A 16,922-nucleotide genomic window follows, 5' to 3' on the forward strand; every position below is an offset into this window, starting at 1 on the left:
ATTAACAGTTTTCTTTAAGTTGATGTCCAATTTAATATTTTGGGAAGTAATGTCATACCATGTAATTTAAATAAAATCCCAATACTTGTTTTAAAATTTAAAATACCACATTTCTCCTTCTTTGACAGACTTTGTATCTAATGAACTTCTTTGTGCTACTTATATATATCAGTCACAGTACAATACACTTGAAAGTAAATCTCCAAAAATGTGCAACCAGTAATTATGAAATATTGCTTGTTTACATTTATGGAAAATAAATATAACTGTCGACCAATAAAACATCAGTGTCCCTTCAGCAATATAATTCCAAAACAAGTGCAAACATTTTTACTCCATTGGAGCAACTATTAAAATCTTACTGGATTCAAACCTTTCCAATTAAACAGTCCTTGCACTAGCATAACACAAAATCATCTTTGATTGTGTTTTTTTGATCAAGCACAGTAGGTGTTCAACTTTTGGCAGAAGGACACAGGAAAGTAGAAAAACACGTGAAAATTTGAAACCAATTTTGGGGTCAAGGGAACAACTCTATTCTTTCATCATAAGGAATGCATAGATTTCTACTTTTATCCGTCTTCGTTAGGATGAGATTTATGGTCTGTTGTTGGCTGAACTGGAAACTCAATCTTACAAACACTTCTCCCATCCAAGGGCAGTAAATTGGAAAACTTATGCAAGTTAAATATGCTCTGGTGTTAGAAATCCAATCATAGATATATATTTAGCAAGAGGAATATTCTGTTTAACATACACTTGGCGCTCACTCAAAAACAAAAATCTTACTGATATCTTGTAACCTATTCATTTCAGAAATGTTTAGAAGAACAAATTAAAATCTAAGAAGAAATGGAATTTTAAGTTAATTGTTTATTTGATTCCTAAGAGCTAAAATGATTTCACCTTTGCGTACCAGCATATACCAATATCTAAATTTTTTAAACAAACGTTTTACTTGAAATTTTTGCTCTCATTCCAACCATCGGTCAATATAAATAGTGCAAGTTTGCGAGAATTAAATTTACCAAGCAACTTTACAGTTTGTAAAGAATAGAACTTTTTTAAAAAATACATATTTATAGGGCTGTTTAGCAAGGCAACACATTAAGAACAATTCTTACCTAAATTCCTCAGATTTTTCCATGAAGTTTTTCTGAATCAAAACTGCTTTTCTGAATTATTTTGAAAGATCTGTAGAGAATATAAATGACAACTCTTATTCACCATCAATTATTAAACATTTAATCCTCACAGCTGATGAAAACATATCTGATGTTATATGAAATCCAGGATCCAATCAAAAAGCATAAACATCTCTTTGCCTTATTGTCTCTATTCAGCTCATGTAGTTTACTCCTAATGTTTAGGGTCTTTGGTCAACAGTTACGGACTTCTAATTTTGAAGGACACCGTCTCTGCACGTGTTCAGTTAGATAACTGAAAATCTGCCCTTCAGTTGTATAATACTAGAAGTAGAAGTAAAATAAGACAAGCATGTAAAATTGTGTTTTATCTAATTAGGTTCCGGTGTAACAAACTGTGGTTTTCATATAAGGTCTCAATTTAAACAAAGATGGGGACACTGATGAGAGAAATTGAGTAGCATGTGGTAAAGTGGAGCAATTGGCTAATTGGGGAGAAGTGATAAAATTGACAGGACAATTGGTTATTAGGAAGGTTCTATTATTAGCAAACACTGCTGACAATCCACTGTCTTAAATGGTATTTTGCATTCCAGCTTAAAAGATTATAGTAATAATGTAAGGTGGAAAAGATACACAATTAACCCTATCACACCCTCCAGAAAGGTTGGCTAACCTGCTGAGGTGGAATATTTTAATCTTCACATATTTGGTGCTCAAAACTGAACAGAGTATCTCTGCTAGAGTGTGACCAAGGAACTGTAGAACTTGACAGCAGATCTTCAGTAAAACAACTCCATCTGCTTCTTGTTAGCATTCAGCATGGCATAATCTTGAAATTTTGGTGCCTGCACCACAACAGATTTCAAGTATAATTTTAAATCTCACTTACTTTCACATAATAGGGATTTGCTGTCACTGGACAGAGTTCACACTCTTGGATTTCTGTAACAAAGCTGGAAAAGTAATCAAAATGCTAGAAATCTAACCTGAGACAGGCAGAGACAAAGACAAGCATTCTTGTCATCTGATTGAATCAATTAGATTATATGGAGTATGGTTATACTGAAACCAAAATTATACAATTATGAGGATGCCATTTCAAAAGAAGTTTTAAGGGTAAGAAAATGGTCTTGTTAGCAATTACTTCTTGGGTAAAATTAGTTTGGTTTTTGGAGTTTGAATATGCTATCCATGATGCATCCATCCCCATGGAACTAATGTTAAAGGATGCCATATTGGTGGAGGCCCAGACATTCATGCACTGAATGTTTAATGTTTACTTGCAGAACATGCAGATTGAGATGACAATCAGCACAAAACATAGCACTGAAGCCAGCAGAACCAATTTGTGACTGCTCCTACTAATAACCACGATTTATCTTGCACTGACTATCAACCTTTGGTGCCTAGTGCCGCACTACACGCACTCTGTCTCTATGTTACTGAGAAGATGGAATTCAAGGGTTGCGATATGGCCACATCCACCTGCCTGAATAGTGGCAGGCTGAGGTTTTCAAACGTAGTAAACAGTGAAAATCTAAGTGCTTTTAGCCAAACATAGGCTGGAAACTCTCCAGTACCACCAGGATCGATGATCATTACCATTACTGTGCTTGGTCTTTCATCAAGGTCAATACTGCAGCCACGGAAGTGACACAAGTGTAGCCTGACAGGAGGGCTCAAGGAACGGAAATTCAGTAAGAATGACTGACAGCAAAGATGGGGTATGGGTCGGGAGTAAAACGACCTCCCTCCCTCCTGATGTCAGTCACTTGATCAGGATTTGTTGCATCCTTGCCCTGTCTGGTGAGCTTCCAGCTCCCCACTGAGAGAATTCTAGAGGCTGTGGGATGAGGCCCTTTCTGCTTTCTTCTCCCCTGGAGTTTGATTAGGTAGGGAGGGAAGGAGCATTAATTCCAATCATACGGTTTTGGTATTTGATCTGATGGCCGCAACTGTGAAATCAAGTGACAGTGTTGTGTCTTTATCATCACTGTCTTGGTGTTAGTTCATTGCCTGGTCAGGTTGTACGTTTTGGACATCTGAAAGGTAAAAAATTTGAAGTAAAGCTGCCGTACATTGAGTAGGTAAGCCAGAGGTGCCACTTACACCATTTGCAGCTCGAAAACCAGAACAACCCTTAGGATAAAGGGTAAGTGAAATATGAAGAGGATTAGGTGCGAGAATACAGTCATCTTAAATGGTTTCAGATCTGTTGCTCGTTGTGCATTCAGTAGCAGATACAACAATAATGGCTAACACCTTCTCCTCGAGGGGGATTAGGATATGCAAACTACACTATCCCCCTGTAGATAGAATTTAGGGCCTCCAGTTATATGCCATCTTGTCCTGCAAAAGAGCAGCAAGTGTGTTATTGTACATCAGGCAATCTGGTTGATCTGGTCTTTGTGGTTGAATGGCTATCACTAAGAGATACTTGAGTGTTGTTGAATAGGAGTATTGCAGCAATACTAATTGTGCGAGGAAGTGGCGAAGCATACTAATATTAGTGATGAAGCCCAATTGATAAAAATTTACAGTGGGCTAGTGATGAAACTGTGATGAATTAAGGAGTGATTATGGCTAAAATTGGAAATAGTATTTGAAGATATATTTCATTGACCTTGACCAACTTCCTGTGCCACTTTATCCATATCTTTGCGCTTGACTCCTCATATTGATCTTCAGGACAATCAGGATATCTTTCCCCACCTTTTCCAGCAAAATCTCAACTGCTGCATGTAAAAATACATACGGCCTGCTTTTTTTCCCTTATTGTAATACTTATTCTATTCCGTGTCAGATCCTCTTTCACATGCTAATGCAGTTTAGTTAACAGTGCCTAAAGGCTGATATTTTTCAATCAAGCAAACAGCACAAACATAATCCTGCTTTAAAGGTAATGTCTACCATGGTCTCATGACTTTTCTCCAAGGGCTATTCAATTTAGCACCTACAATATTTTTCCATAATCGTTTTCATTGCAGTTATTTGCTAATAACAACTTGCTAAAAAAAATTGGGCATTAACTTCAAGTGAAAGATTGTGGGCTTCGCTGGCTGGGTGATACTGTTTGGGAATGAGATCCAGGTCTACATACCCGTGACAGTGAAGGAACAGTGATCCATTTCCAAGTCAGGGTGTAATGTAGCTTGGAAGGGAACACGCAGGTGATGGTGCTCCCATGCATCCGCTGCCCTTGTTCTTATACATGGCAACGGTCGTGGGTTTGGAAGGTGCTATATAAAGGAGCCTTGGCTAATTTCTGCAGTGCACCTTGCGGATAGTAAACACTGCTACTGATGTGAGTCAGTTGTGGAGGAAGTCATTGTTTAATGGTGTGGTGCCAATCAAGAGGGCTACTCTTTTCTGGATGACATCAAGTTTCTTGAGCGCTGTTGGAGGTGCACTCATCTAAACAAGTCGAGAATATTTTATTCACACTTCTAACTTGTCTCTTGTAAATTATGGAGAGGTTTTGGGGAGTCAGGAGGTGAATTCTAGAATCCCTGCAAGAATCCTAGCCTCTGGTCTGCTCGTATAGCCACAGTATTTCGATGACAAGTACAGTTCGCTTTCTGGTCAATAATAACCCAAGGATGTTCATAGTGGGGATTGAGTAATGGTAATGTCAAGAAGCAATGCTGGATTTTCTCTTGTTGGAATACTGTTAAGAAATGTTCTTGCACTAATGAAAGAAACAAATACGATTAGTCATTTATATGCAGTGGAAAGAAACATTGATTTTCTTTTCCCTCCTGCTTAGACAGCAGATATAGTTTCAAATTCAATCTACCACCACCGGCCATTTTCAAGCAACCCTTTAATGTAGTCAGATTGAGACTACAACAACACAAGGATGAAAGTTTGCAATCCTTATGGTTTTCTTAATTAGAATTTATATGATTTTTAATTTCAAGTCTGTATTAAGTCTGGAAAGCTACAAGAGGAAAATGGCTTTGGTCCAAACAATACCAGGTTTATGCAGATTACATTATGAAATATGATTCGATTCATCAGGGACAGAATTAGGATCCTTTCTAAGACACCCAACATTGTAAAACTTAAGCTGTGGTTCTCTGGCCAGCAATGTAGACACTGTAGCTGTGTATACATGCTTGGTTGTGGTGCTCCATTTGCTGCTCAAATGCTTGTTAAATATTTAACGTTAGCAAATAGCTGTTGGAACAGTTGGTCCTTTGCCAATTGTCAAGGTTAAAATAATAGTTAAAATTTTGGCTGCCAGTATCGTTTTAAAATTTTACTGTTATAGTGAAGCTGATACAAATTTAAGAGGTAAAGGTTTGCAGCACAATATGTAAAGAGACTGCATTGGTTGCTCAGGCTCATTGCCCCTAAAATTTTTAGATTTGATAATTAAATGCAATGCTTTTATGGGGCTTCAAAAGTCAAGCATGTAACAGGGATGAGATTCATGCATAAAGCAAATGAGGTGGTTGTTGTTCTGGAAGCACCACTGACAAACAGACTAGGTTCCAGCAGATTTTATGGCTACATTCTTCAGTGACTGCCCACAAATCACCAGATTGGTTCGATTCTCTGTTCATGTTTTAACTCATGACTCACGATTGCCAGTCCATTGCCATAATCAATAACTCCAAAGTTTTTTTTAGCAGAAAGTCTACGAATACAGATCAAAAACTCTACAGACTGCCACTGTGTGCGTAGCATAAAAGAAAAACTTAAGAACTGTGGATGCTGGAAATCAGAAACAAAAACAGAAATATCTGGAAAGGCTCAGCAGTTCTAGAAGCTTTTGCAGATAGTAATCAGAGTCAACATTTTGGGTCAGTGACCATTCCTAAGCATGTCAGGTTCCATTTTCAGCATTGCAGCCTAAAAAATCATGCATGAGTTTGTTTTAAATATACACTTCCAGAAGTAATCCCCTTTAAATTTACTTTTTGCTAGACACATTTCCATTTTTTTCACTTGTTTTCACTTTAGAAAAATTAAGTTTTTTTTTACAGATATTATTTCTCAGCTGTTCTCAGGCAAAACTCTAGTAGCTTTCAGAGATGTAATATAAAAAAAATGTAATCACCAGATAAGTGAATTACAAAGCATAAATTCCACAGTCAGGATCATGCAGGTTAATCTTAGGCAGCAATAAACAATGTAAAGATTAACGTGAAGAGCAATCACACTTAAATTCTATGGGTTTGCTTAAAGTTTATATCAATTATATTTCCAAATTAAAATCCTTCTCAAAATTATACAAATTCTGTATTTTCTCAAAATATACTCCAGTGAACTACTCACTTTTAATTCATTTTACACTGTAGACATCTAATGTTCATGTTCACTTCTGCCTTCAGCATTTAAACTGCTCCTCACTGCCAATGGTCTTATCCACTCAAATTTGCCCAAAGCCACTGGAGATCAGTGAGAACACTGGCCAATTTTTCTGTGAAACATAAGGAGCTGAAATTAGGTTGATGACCAAAATAAGACGCAAGTCTGAAACTTAATTTGGACTGTCAATGATTAATGCATTAGATTTAAGCTAATTTAGAATTTCAAACATCTTCAGTTTACCTGAAGCACTGACTATTCCTTCCACCAAATTAGCTAGTGTCTAGACCTGAGGGCACAGTGCTGCAATAATTTTAGTTCATGACACCTCTGACCAATATTACACAATTTCTTTTTCCTACCAGCTGCTATGTGTTCTTCTGTACATTTCATTGTCCTGTTCTGTGATCAACAATGTACCAAGCCATTTTCTTCACAATGATGTGCTCTACTTCCAATCTCCCTACTGCAATATATTAAGGCAATACAAACTTGTCATTCATTCTCAGGATGTGGGGCATTGGCAAGGCCAGCATTTGTTGCCAATTTCTGGATGAACTGACAACCAACTTCTGTTACAACCACGTGAGGCAGATGAATCACCTTCTCTCTTTAAAAGCTCCTCAGTTGGTTACAACCAATAATATTTTTAAGTACACAGCTATCACACTTCAAATGTAGCGCACTGGAAAATGAAGAAAACAATTGCTAACGTCTCACTGAATGAAAGGAAGAGAAATTTTATAACCAACCGACAGCAAGAAAAAAAAATAAAAATGTGATATCAAACCCACATGAACATGAGTGATAAGTTTAAAAGGAACTAGGTCTGGTGCTGACAGTGAAAATGAAGACCATGTTGTTTCAAAGTCGTTACAGTCTTTGAGATGTTAAAGAATACACTTGGTTAATTACTGACATATATCCACAGCTGCAGCAGAATCTGTTGATATCTTAACTAATGGATGCTTTCCTGAGTTTTTGTTTTGTCGCCAGGCTCTATTTTTCCAAGATTCTGAGAGATCAGGCAGGGACAGCGAGAAAACAAGGCTTACAGGTTTTGTTATAAATAACAGAAATGAAGAAGGGTCCCGACCCGAAACGTTAACTTTCCTGCTGCTCTGATGCTGCCTGGCCTGCTGTGCTCCTCCAGCTCCAAACTGTGTTATCTGACTCCAGCATCAGCAGTTCTTACTATCTCTTGCAGGTTCTGTTGTTATGGATCCACGTGCTTCTCTCTGCTCTGCCACATAAGTGTCGAAATATACTTCAACATATATTCTGGAATCTAGCTTCACTGTCTTTCAAAATGGCCAACTGTCAGACTAGCCTTTCACCTCCCGATATGCAAAACTATCACGCTTATGGACCTTAAACAGAAGACGCAAATTTATGATGCCAACTTAGTTGACTGGTTTCAATATCTTTATATAAATATGATAATTTCAATGCAGATATCTTTGTTTACTCCACACAGGTGTCTCAAAAATTACCACAATTTGTAGTCAAATGACTACAGTCTTCAGTTTCGGTCCATACTTCTTACTTCTAAAAAAATTTCAATCCATTAAAGGAATCAGTTATAACAATTAAGTGATGCATAATACAAGAATAATCCATATTTTCTTTCTACTTATTAACCACTACTTAACACTTGTTAAAAGGACAGCAGTCCTTGGTCAGCCATATTGTCTAAGGACAATGGGTTTCATTGCTTAAAAGATGTTTGTGAACCACCTGGAGTTTGATCATTCAATACCTTTATGATGATTGTAACTGAGTGAGGCTCATTTATCTACAAGTTTGCTTTTACATAGACTAAAATTCTTAAAATTTACATTCAGGGATTTCAGCTAATATTCTTTAGGTTATTAATCCAGCTCTCTTGAACGCGAATTCGGTAACATATGGCAGAATCTTCGTAGGACACTGAGCGTGGAAATAGGTGGATGGGTGCACAACTTTGAACAAGTCATCAATTCTCATTCAACTGTTCTAGAGATGTTGGAATGGTGCCTCAAGTACGAGGTGTTCCAGACAGTTCAAAACAAATGTGTTTCCGTAAAGAAAGGGTGTGGAGCTCGGAACTCAAGATATCCTTTGAATATCAAAGATCATACAGAATACAATAAGGCAAAAAGTAATTGCCATGTCAGGTACCAAGAGTTCAATAGAGTGCACAGGGCACTGTTGTAAGTGTGAGGGTGAAATTAAAAAGGAAATTAGAAAAGCAAATGAAGGATGTAAAAACATATTGTTAGCAAGGAAAACCCAATGATGTTTTATTAATACATAACGAGTGACAGGAAATCTAAGGAAAGAGTATAGCCACTGAAAAACAAAAAGATCATTCACATTTAGAGGCAGAAGGCATGGTTCTTAATAAATACTTCACATCTACCTTCACGTAACAATGTAGATATTACAGCTGAGGAGAAAAGAAAAATATTAAATGGCATAAACAAGCAGTTTAATAACTCTGAAACTGTGCAAATCACCACACTCGGATGAAATGTATCCCAGGTTGGGAGAAGAAACAAGGGAAGAGTAAGTGAAGGCTCTGAATGTACTCTTTTCAAGTCATCTCTTGATCCAAGCATGGTGTTAGATGGCCAGAAAATTTCCAATGTTTTAGCATTATTTAAAGAAAGATGAAGGGATAGAACAAGTAATTCTAGCCCAGTCACCCTAACCTCAGTAGTGGACAAATTACCAGAAAAAGTTCTGAGGAACAGCATAAATTGTTCAGAAATGCACAAATTGATTAAGGATAGTCCACATGGCATTGCTACATTAAAGTTTATGTGCCTTGATTGAATTTCTTGAGGGAATAACATGTAGGGCCAATGAGGTTGCGATGTTTGAACTATTTAACATAGAGTGTAATGAACTGTACTTTAAACAAGACTCCACACTGCAGATGTAATACAGCCATGGCTGATCTTCTGCTTCAACTCTATTTTCCCCACATACTGCCTCAACTTTTGATTCTGAGGCATCAAAAAATCTGTCCGTATCAGCCGTGGATGTACTCATCAACTGAGTGTGATATTTCTGCTCATCTCCGCCCTAAAAGACTAACACGTAAATGTTAGGGCTGGGTTACCATGTTTTAGATGACCCAGCCAGATGAAACAGCCTCTATATCACACCCGTTTAGAATCGTGCACATTTCAATGCGATCACTTCATTCTTCAAAACTTCACAGTATAGGCCAAATTTAGTTGGCATAACATCGTAAGTCAACTCACTCATCCCAGGACCAATAGAATGGCCATTCATTCCAAGGGAGGTATTTTGTTCTTTAGATACTGAGACCAAAAATGTGCATCACATTCCAGGTATGGTCTCAATAATGTTAATCTTTTAGGACTGGGATGAGTAGAAAAATCATAGCCTGTCGTTGAGTACACCGAAGGCTGGCATAGACAGATATTTTTGATCCCTCAGGATCAGAAGCTGAGGCACTATGTGGATCCTGAAGAACAGTTCTACCTGAAACATTGACTGCTCCTTTCCTCCAGATGCTGCCTGGCTTGCTGTGTTCTTCCAGCCTCCTGTTTGTCTACCATGGTCTCAACAAAGCCCTGCACAAGTATAGCATGGCTTCTCCTTATTCTCGCACTACAGCTCCCTTGCCTTCCAAATTGACACCTACAGGCGTCCTAAAGACACCTACAGGGTGCCTTTTCATATTCCCTGAATGAATATATTTGAGTATCTTTGAAAATGAACATTAGAAGTTTCATGAAAACCAAAATGTTTTTTTGTATCCCTACTATCAGCATAAATAAACCCACACTTTCTAAGAAGTGAGACTTTTGAGGTGAACAGCAATCATGATGCTAAACGATTCTTGGACACTATGCATTCAAAGTGCCAAAACAGCAAAACAACTTTATTGGAGATGACCAAGATAATAAAATGTGAGGCTGGATGAACACAGCAGGCCCAGCAGCATCTCAGGAGCACAAAAGCTGACGTTTCGGGCCTAAACCCTTCATCAGAGAGGGATATTGGAGATGTGTTGTCGTTCTAGTGAACAATATCACAAATACATCTCTTAAGGGTGTCCTGCCGGATGGTTAACATTTAGTACCTACTTTGGATCCTGCAAATCTGTACTAGACAGACACTCAGTGATGATATTTCTAAAACTGAAATCAACACATTCCATCAAGGCGAGGTGTCCCTGGTTCCCAACCTGATCGTTCTGTGAAAGATTTCAGCTCCTTCTGGGACAGGATGAATGGATGTTGTCTGGGGTTATTTGGTTGTGAGAATGGCATCCATTTTTTAAAAGTTAGATTTCAGGATAGTACCCATTCTGTATCATTATTGTGATGTCCTAAATTTCATTTCTTTTTAATAACATCTGTGTGAGGGGCACTGTCATTGTAGACTAGTGAATAAACCACTTGAATCTCTACCATTAGAGAGTGATTTACCAACAGAGTTTATCTTCCCACCAGTGTAAAATAAAAGGATGTCTTTCATTTGATAAGGGCTGTGTTAAGTGTTGATTTAATATACTCCACATGTTGCCTTGTAATAAGTAAAACCCTATGAAAGAAAACTGAAGTTTTTGAAATGTGAATGCGAAGACACTTGCTAAAAATTCCAACAGAGACCTCAAGACAGATTCCCAAAATGGGTGTGGCACACCAAAGCAGCAATTGCTGCCGCAGAGGTCTGCCCATTTTCCCTAGCTCCCTGTTTGCTTTTGAAGAGTCATGACAATTTTCAAGCCTTGAAATGGGGCCATAGTGAGACAAAGTTTGCAAAGCAGTGCCAAATGACAAATTATCTGGTACTTGAAATTGAAGCAGCAAAAACAATTCTAAAATGCAACATCCAGTAAAGAAATTTCTTTTCAGGACTTATAGTCCGATTTTGTTTTTTTTTAAATCACTAGCAAACTTGGATAGATTCTCATTCTCTTCATCCAAGTCATTAATATACTGCAAATAGCTGAGGTTCCAGTGCTGATTCTTTCAGCCTGCCTTTACAGCTTGACAAATTGAAAATGCCAATTTATCCCAAAACCCTGACTTACATCCATTAACCAATCATCCAGCCATGCTTTTATTTATTACCCTAAACTCTAAGTCTTTCCTAATGCACTAACCTTTTTATCCAGCACCATCTACAAATGGTATCGTGACAAATGGCATTCAACCAAGAAGTTAGAGGTAACGCAGACAAAGCAAGTGAATATACCAAAACACTGGGATATAGAGATAGGTGATGGAATAGATATATTTGGGAGGTGTGTCCAAAGATCCATGAAGGACAGTTAAGGTCAAATCATACTGGATATTTATCTCCATTAACCAAAGTACAGCATGAAAGTAAGGGAACACTGCTGGAACTGCACAACATGGGTTAAGCAACAGCTAAGGAACAGCCAGACCTACCAAATAGAGAACAGTTAAAGTTGCCACATTATAAAAAGAATATGACTACACTACATTGGATATAGAGGAGATTTATGAAAATATTACCAATAATACAACTTTTTAGCTAAAGATTAAGTAGGTTGGGGTACTTCCAGTTGCCATGATCTTAAACGTTGGGATTCTCTCTTTAGATTGCTCTTTCCTCCTTGAAAATGCTGCTTAAGACCTACCTCCTTGATCACGTTTTGGGTTTTGGAAGAGGAGGCGGAGGAGAGATTTAATTGAAATGTACAGAATTATATGGAGGCTTTATGGATTGGACATCAACAACCAGCTCCTTTAGGAGGAAGGTCAACAACCAGAGATCATAGAGGGAACTTGTAGAATTTGTAAAAAGATTAAAATCGAATTGAAAAGAATTGATTTCAGTCGCCTAGAGGATGGTGAGGAACAGGAAGTCATGTTCTGAAAGGGTAGCAAAGATAAAAATCTTTGTTGCTTTGAATAAAAAATCTCATTACTTTGAAAAAGAAACTTGGAAACGTTCAAAATGGTATAACCTATGGTTACAGACTGTAAAGTTGGTGAAGGCAAGGCAGCTTGTTCTAGCTGGCAGGGACACAATGAGCTAAAGGGATGTCCCTGTGTTGCATATTTATCATGTTTCTACATTTTTAACCTTCTCGGGTATGTGCATTTCTCAGTTCTTCCAACCATCTCTAATTTTAACTGCTGCACCATTGATAGCCGTGCTTCCAGTTGCCATGGTCTTAACGGTGGGATTCTCTCCTTATATTGCTCTTTCCTCCTTGAAAATGTTCCTTGCGACCTACCTCCTTGATTAAGTTTTCGATTATATACCCTAAAATCTCCTAAGTGGCTCGCTGTCAAATTTTGATTATGCACTTGTGAATTACTGTGCAATGTTTTACTATATTAAAAGGAGCTATATAAATGCAAGTAGTTGTTGGTTTCAAATGATGTCATGAATTGAGTGTTGCCCACAACTGTTTCCATTCATGATGTCACTAAAAGATCACAGATTTCCTACGCAAGCTACCATCAGGGTGTCTTCAGGTTTAAAGCACAAGTAAAATAACAGAGGTTTATTGTGCACTAGTCCGTTCACAAATTTTCCCTTTTTAATAATGTCTTGTATTTTTTATACCTCAAACCATTTGTGATGAAACATGCAGCATCCTAGTTGCCCAAAATTTAACAATTTATCTTCTGCTATAGAATATTTTACCATAAACAGATACTCTCCCAAGAAACATATTAGGATGAGTGGACAGGTTTCACGTGAAGTACTGCTTTCAGCTTTGAGCGTGGAATCTCAGGAGTTAAAGACCTTGTAAGAACCATATCAGCATTCAAAGGGTTAATTGATGAACACGGTTAGAACTTGATTTGTGCTTCCGACAGGTTAGAATGTTAAGTAGTGATTTAGTGAAGCCTTTTAAATGAGAAAAGGGACTCGACAGAATAAATACGGAGAAATGATTTCCTCTAATCGGGAAATGCTAAATTAGAGGGTATATTCTTAAAATTAGATCGAGACAATTTAGAAATGAAAGCAGGAAACATCTTTCACACAAATGGTATCTGAATCTGGAACTTAGTACCCCACAGCTTAATGGTGAAGTAAGTCAAATTAAATTTTAAGTACAGAGACAGACAGATTTTTGTTTGGTAAGGTATTGAGGCTTACGAAGCAAAGGCGGAAAGACGAATGAGGTACAGATGAGTCATATTCTAAGTGAAAGACAGAAACGCTCAAAATGACTGAATGGTTTATTCTGTTTCTACGTGACCAATAAATAATTGACTTAATAAATTCAACAGGACCTGCTGTCTTATTTTCTGTCATTTTTTATAATCACATGTTGTTTCAGGCATAATGTTCTTCTTTAACCCTGGACCAACTGTTATTTTTCAAGTTAGAAGAGGTTAGGGATCCAGAATACAATGGAGACTGCCATTGTAAGATAAACACTTTGAATTGAAACTTGAGTGGAGATAGCAAGAACTGCAGATGCTGAAGTCCCTACGCGCCGGGGGAAAAATGTCCCATCCTTTCCTTGTAACTCAAGGCCTCCAGTCTGGGTAACATCTTTGTGAAACTCTTTTTGCATCCTTTCCACAGCAGGGTGACCAGAATTGTTGCAGCACTCTAAATATGGCCTTACTAACATCTTGTACAGCCATAACATGACATCCCAACGCCTGTACTCAACAATCTGACCAATGAGGCCAAGCATGCTAAACACCTCCTTCACTGCCCTGTCCATCTATATTGCCACTTTCTTGGAGCTACGTACCCGCACCGCAGATCTCTGTTCGACAACACTTCCCAGGGCCCTACCAGTAACTGTGTAAGTCCTGCCCTGGTTTGTCTTACTGACATGTAACACATCACATTTATCTAAATTAAACTCTTTCTGTCATTCTTCGGCCCACTGGTCCAATTGATTAATATCCTACTGTACTTTTGGATAAACTTTTTCACTGCCCATTAAACTGAGGCAGCTTGACTGTCACCACTGTGTAAGTGAGAGGCAAGGCAAGGAACTACTCCTCTGTGTACAAACTAATTTTTTTCATTCATTGATAATGGGAACTACAGATGCTGGAGATTCCAAGATAATAAAATGTGGGGCTGGATGAACACAGCAGGCCAAGCAGCATCTCAGGCCTAGACCCTTCATCAGAGTCTGATGAAGGGTCTAGGCCCGAAACGTCAGCTTTTGTGCTCCTGAGATGCTGCTTGGCCTGCTGTGTTCATCCAGCCTCACATTTTATTATCTTTTTTCATTCATTAACAGGATGAGGCGTGGCAGCATTTATTGCCCATCCCTAATTGCTCAGAGGGCAGTTCAGAATCAACTACATGGCTGTGGGTCTGGAGTCACTTGTAGGCCAGACCAGGTATGGATGGCAGTTTCCTTCCCAAACGGACATTAGTGAACCAGATGGGTATTTCCAACAATCGACCATGGATTCATGGTCATCATTAGATTCTTAATTCCAGATATTTTATTGAATTCAAATTCCACTATCTGCTGCGGCAGGATTCGAACCTGGGTGCCCAGAATGTTGTTATCTGGGTCTCTGGGTTAACAGTCCAGTGATAATACCATAAGGCCATCAACTCCCCTTGTTTGCTTTGTAAAATAAAAACTGAAAGAACTATGAATGCTGGAAATCAGAAACAAAAATTGAAACTGCAGGAAAGATCTGCAGGTCTGGCAGCATCTGTGAAGAGAAATAAGAGTCAGCGATTCGGGATCAGTGATCCTTTCTTGGAACAGACTGCTTTGCACTTGTGTCCCAGGGAACTCGCTGTATTTTTTTTTCCTTTTCGGGTGATATTGGAGCAGTATTGTTGATATTTTCTTATTTTTGTGTGACTGAAGGGTGTATTTCTTCCCTGTAACAGTGGTGCCCAAATAGAGTTAATCGTGTTGAAGCTTGTTTGGTGAACTGAGCCAACTCTGTGTCACCTCGTCTTGATTCATTAAAATATAAGTGCTCTTAGTTTGAATGGGCTAATCCAGCTGTGACTCCTGGGTGTGGTCTTACACATCACCACGAATGCCAAGCTCTTTGAGGGAACAGAATCCAAAGTCTTTAACCAGTAACATGTAAAAGAAAAATCTCAGTGAATTATTGTAATTATTACCACAAGTGAGGCTGGCGAGAAAGTGGCAGTGAAGATGTTGATGGCCACTGCTACAAGTTAATCTTGAGGCGTACTGCAAGTGGGGAATTGATGCCAAACTAACCCTATGCCAAACTAACTCCATTTTTTAATAATTCATTCGCAGGATGTGGGGTTCATTGGCTGGGTCAGCATTTATAACCTGGTCATAAGTGGCCTTTGATCTGAAATGGTTTGCTGGGACCATTTGATTTTGATTTTACTGTCACGTGTATTTTACAGTAGGAATGCGATAAAATATAGTGAAAAGCTTTCATTTATCGCCATGAAATGGCATCATTTTGAATAATTTTAAAATAAGGGAAAAGAAAAGAAACATATAGCTTGAAGACAGTCGATCAGTCCCAAGCCAGCTCACTGACATCAACGATGCCTGTTCTGCTCCCTCCGCAATCGTTTGACCACCATCTACATTGGACCCAACAAACAGTGGAAGTTGCTGCTGCTCGGCTGATACTTCGCCACCACCTCCTGCACTGGACCAACCGATGTCAGAGTCACGTCTCTCACTGCTGAGCCCACTTCATCAATATTACCACGATGCTCTTCCAACACTGCTAGGTCACTGCCAGTGCCGGACCCAACCAACAATGACATCTTCAGGTGTTGTCTTTTGCTGCTGAGCCTACTTTGCCGATGTAGCAGCCACCAAATCCAGGTCCTGTGCTTGCTACGAGAAAGGAAGTAGGGACTCAGTCTCCTCCACACTGGGTCCTGCTTGAGGTCAGCATGCTCGGCTCGCGCCGCCTCAAATGCCATCAAGGTTGGGATGAGCTAAGTAAATAGAAAAAAGAAGACAGGAGGGAGAAAAATGTAGAAGTGGTTGGAGCACACGAGTTCCAGGACACGAGCCCTACTCCGCCACCATCTTGGACCAGAAGGCAGTCAAGAGTCAATAACATTGCTGTGGGTGTGAAGTCGCTTGTAGGTCAGACCAGGTAAGGGCGACAAATTTCCTTTCCTTAAGGACACTAGTGAGCTAGAAGATTTTTTTATGACAATCGACAGTGGTTATGTGGCTGCTATTAGGCTAGGTTTTATTTCCTGATTTTATTTTAACTGAATTGCAATTTCACGATGTACCATAGAAGAAGATACAAAAATTGCTTCCAGAACACATGCAAAATGTAATCATTATGATTACTAGCTCAAATTCAATTTGCAGTGAAAACAAACACGTGTTTTTTTGATGTGCCAATATGTTGTGTAGTATACTTGTATGATACTCAACCTATTTGTTCAAACTGTTACCACCATCAGTGGTTCTCACTTGTAGTTTATCCTAGTGCTATATGCAGCTTTAAATAGTCCCACCTGATAAAACTGAAATTAGAAAGG

At 38.6% G+C, this 16,922-nt stretch overlaps 1 protein-coding gene across 4 annotated transcripts in view; it reads right to left on the minus strand.

The window, feature by feature from the left end:
- The window catches only part of zdhhc7 (zinc finger DHHC-type palmitoyltransferase 7), a 68,139-nt gene that overhangs the window by 35,439 nt on the left and 15,778 nt on the right, over positions 1 to 16,922 (minus strand). The window contains exons 2-4 of one of the 4 annotated variants that reach the window (XM_048547219.2): positions 6,432 to 6,576; positions 2,038 to 2,101; positions 1,125 to 1,194 (exon numbers count right to left, since the gene is read on the minus strand). The gene's annotated coding sequence lies outside the window, so the exon portion shown is untranslated. The remainder of the gene's footprint in view (positions 1 to 1,124; positions 1,195 to 2,037; positions 2,102 to 6,431; positions 6,577 to 16,922) is intronic. The other 3 variants (XM_048547221.2, XM_048547218.2, XM_048547220.2) reach the window with 3 other exon arrangements.

This window comes from Stegostoma tigrinum, chromosome 16, assembly GCF_030684315.1.
Source record: "Stegostoma tigrinum isolate sSteTig4 chromosome 16, sSteTig4.hap1, whole genome shotgun sequence".
In the NCBI taxonomy this organism is placed as follows: Eukaryota; Metazoa; Chordata; class Chondrichthyes; order Orectolobiformes; family Stegostomatidae; genus Stegostoma; species Stegostoma tigrinum.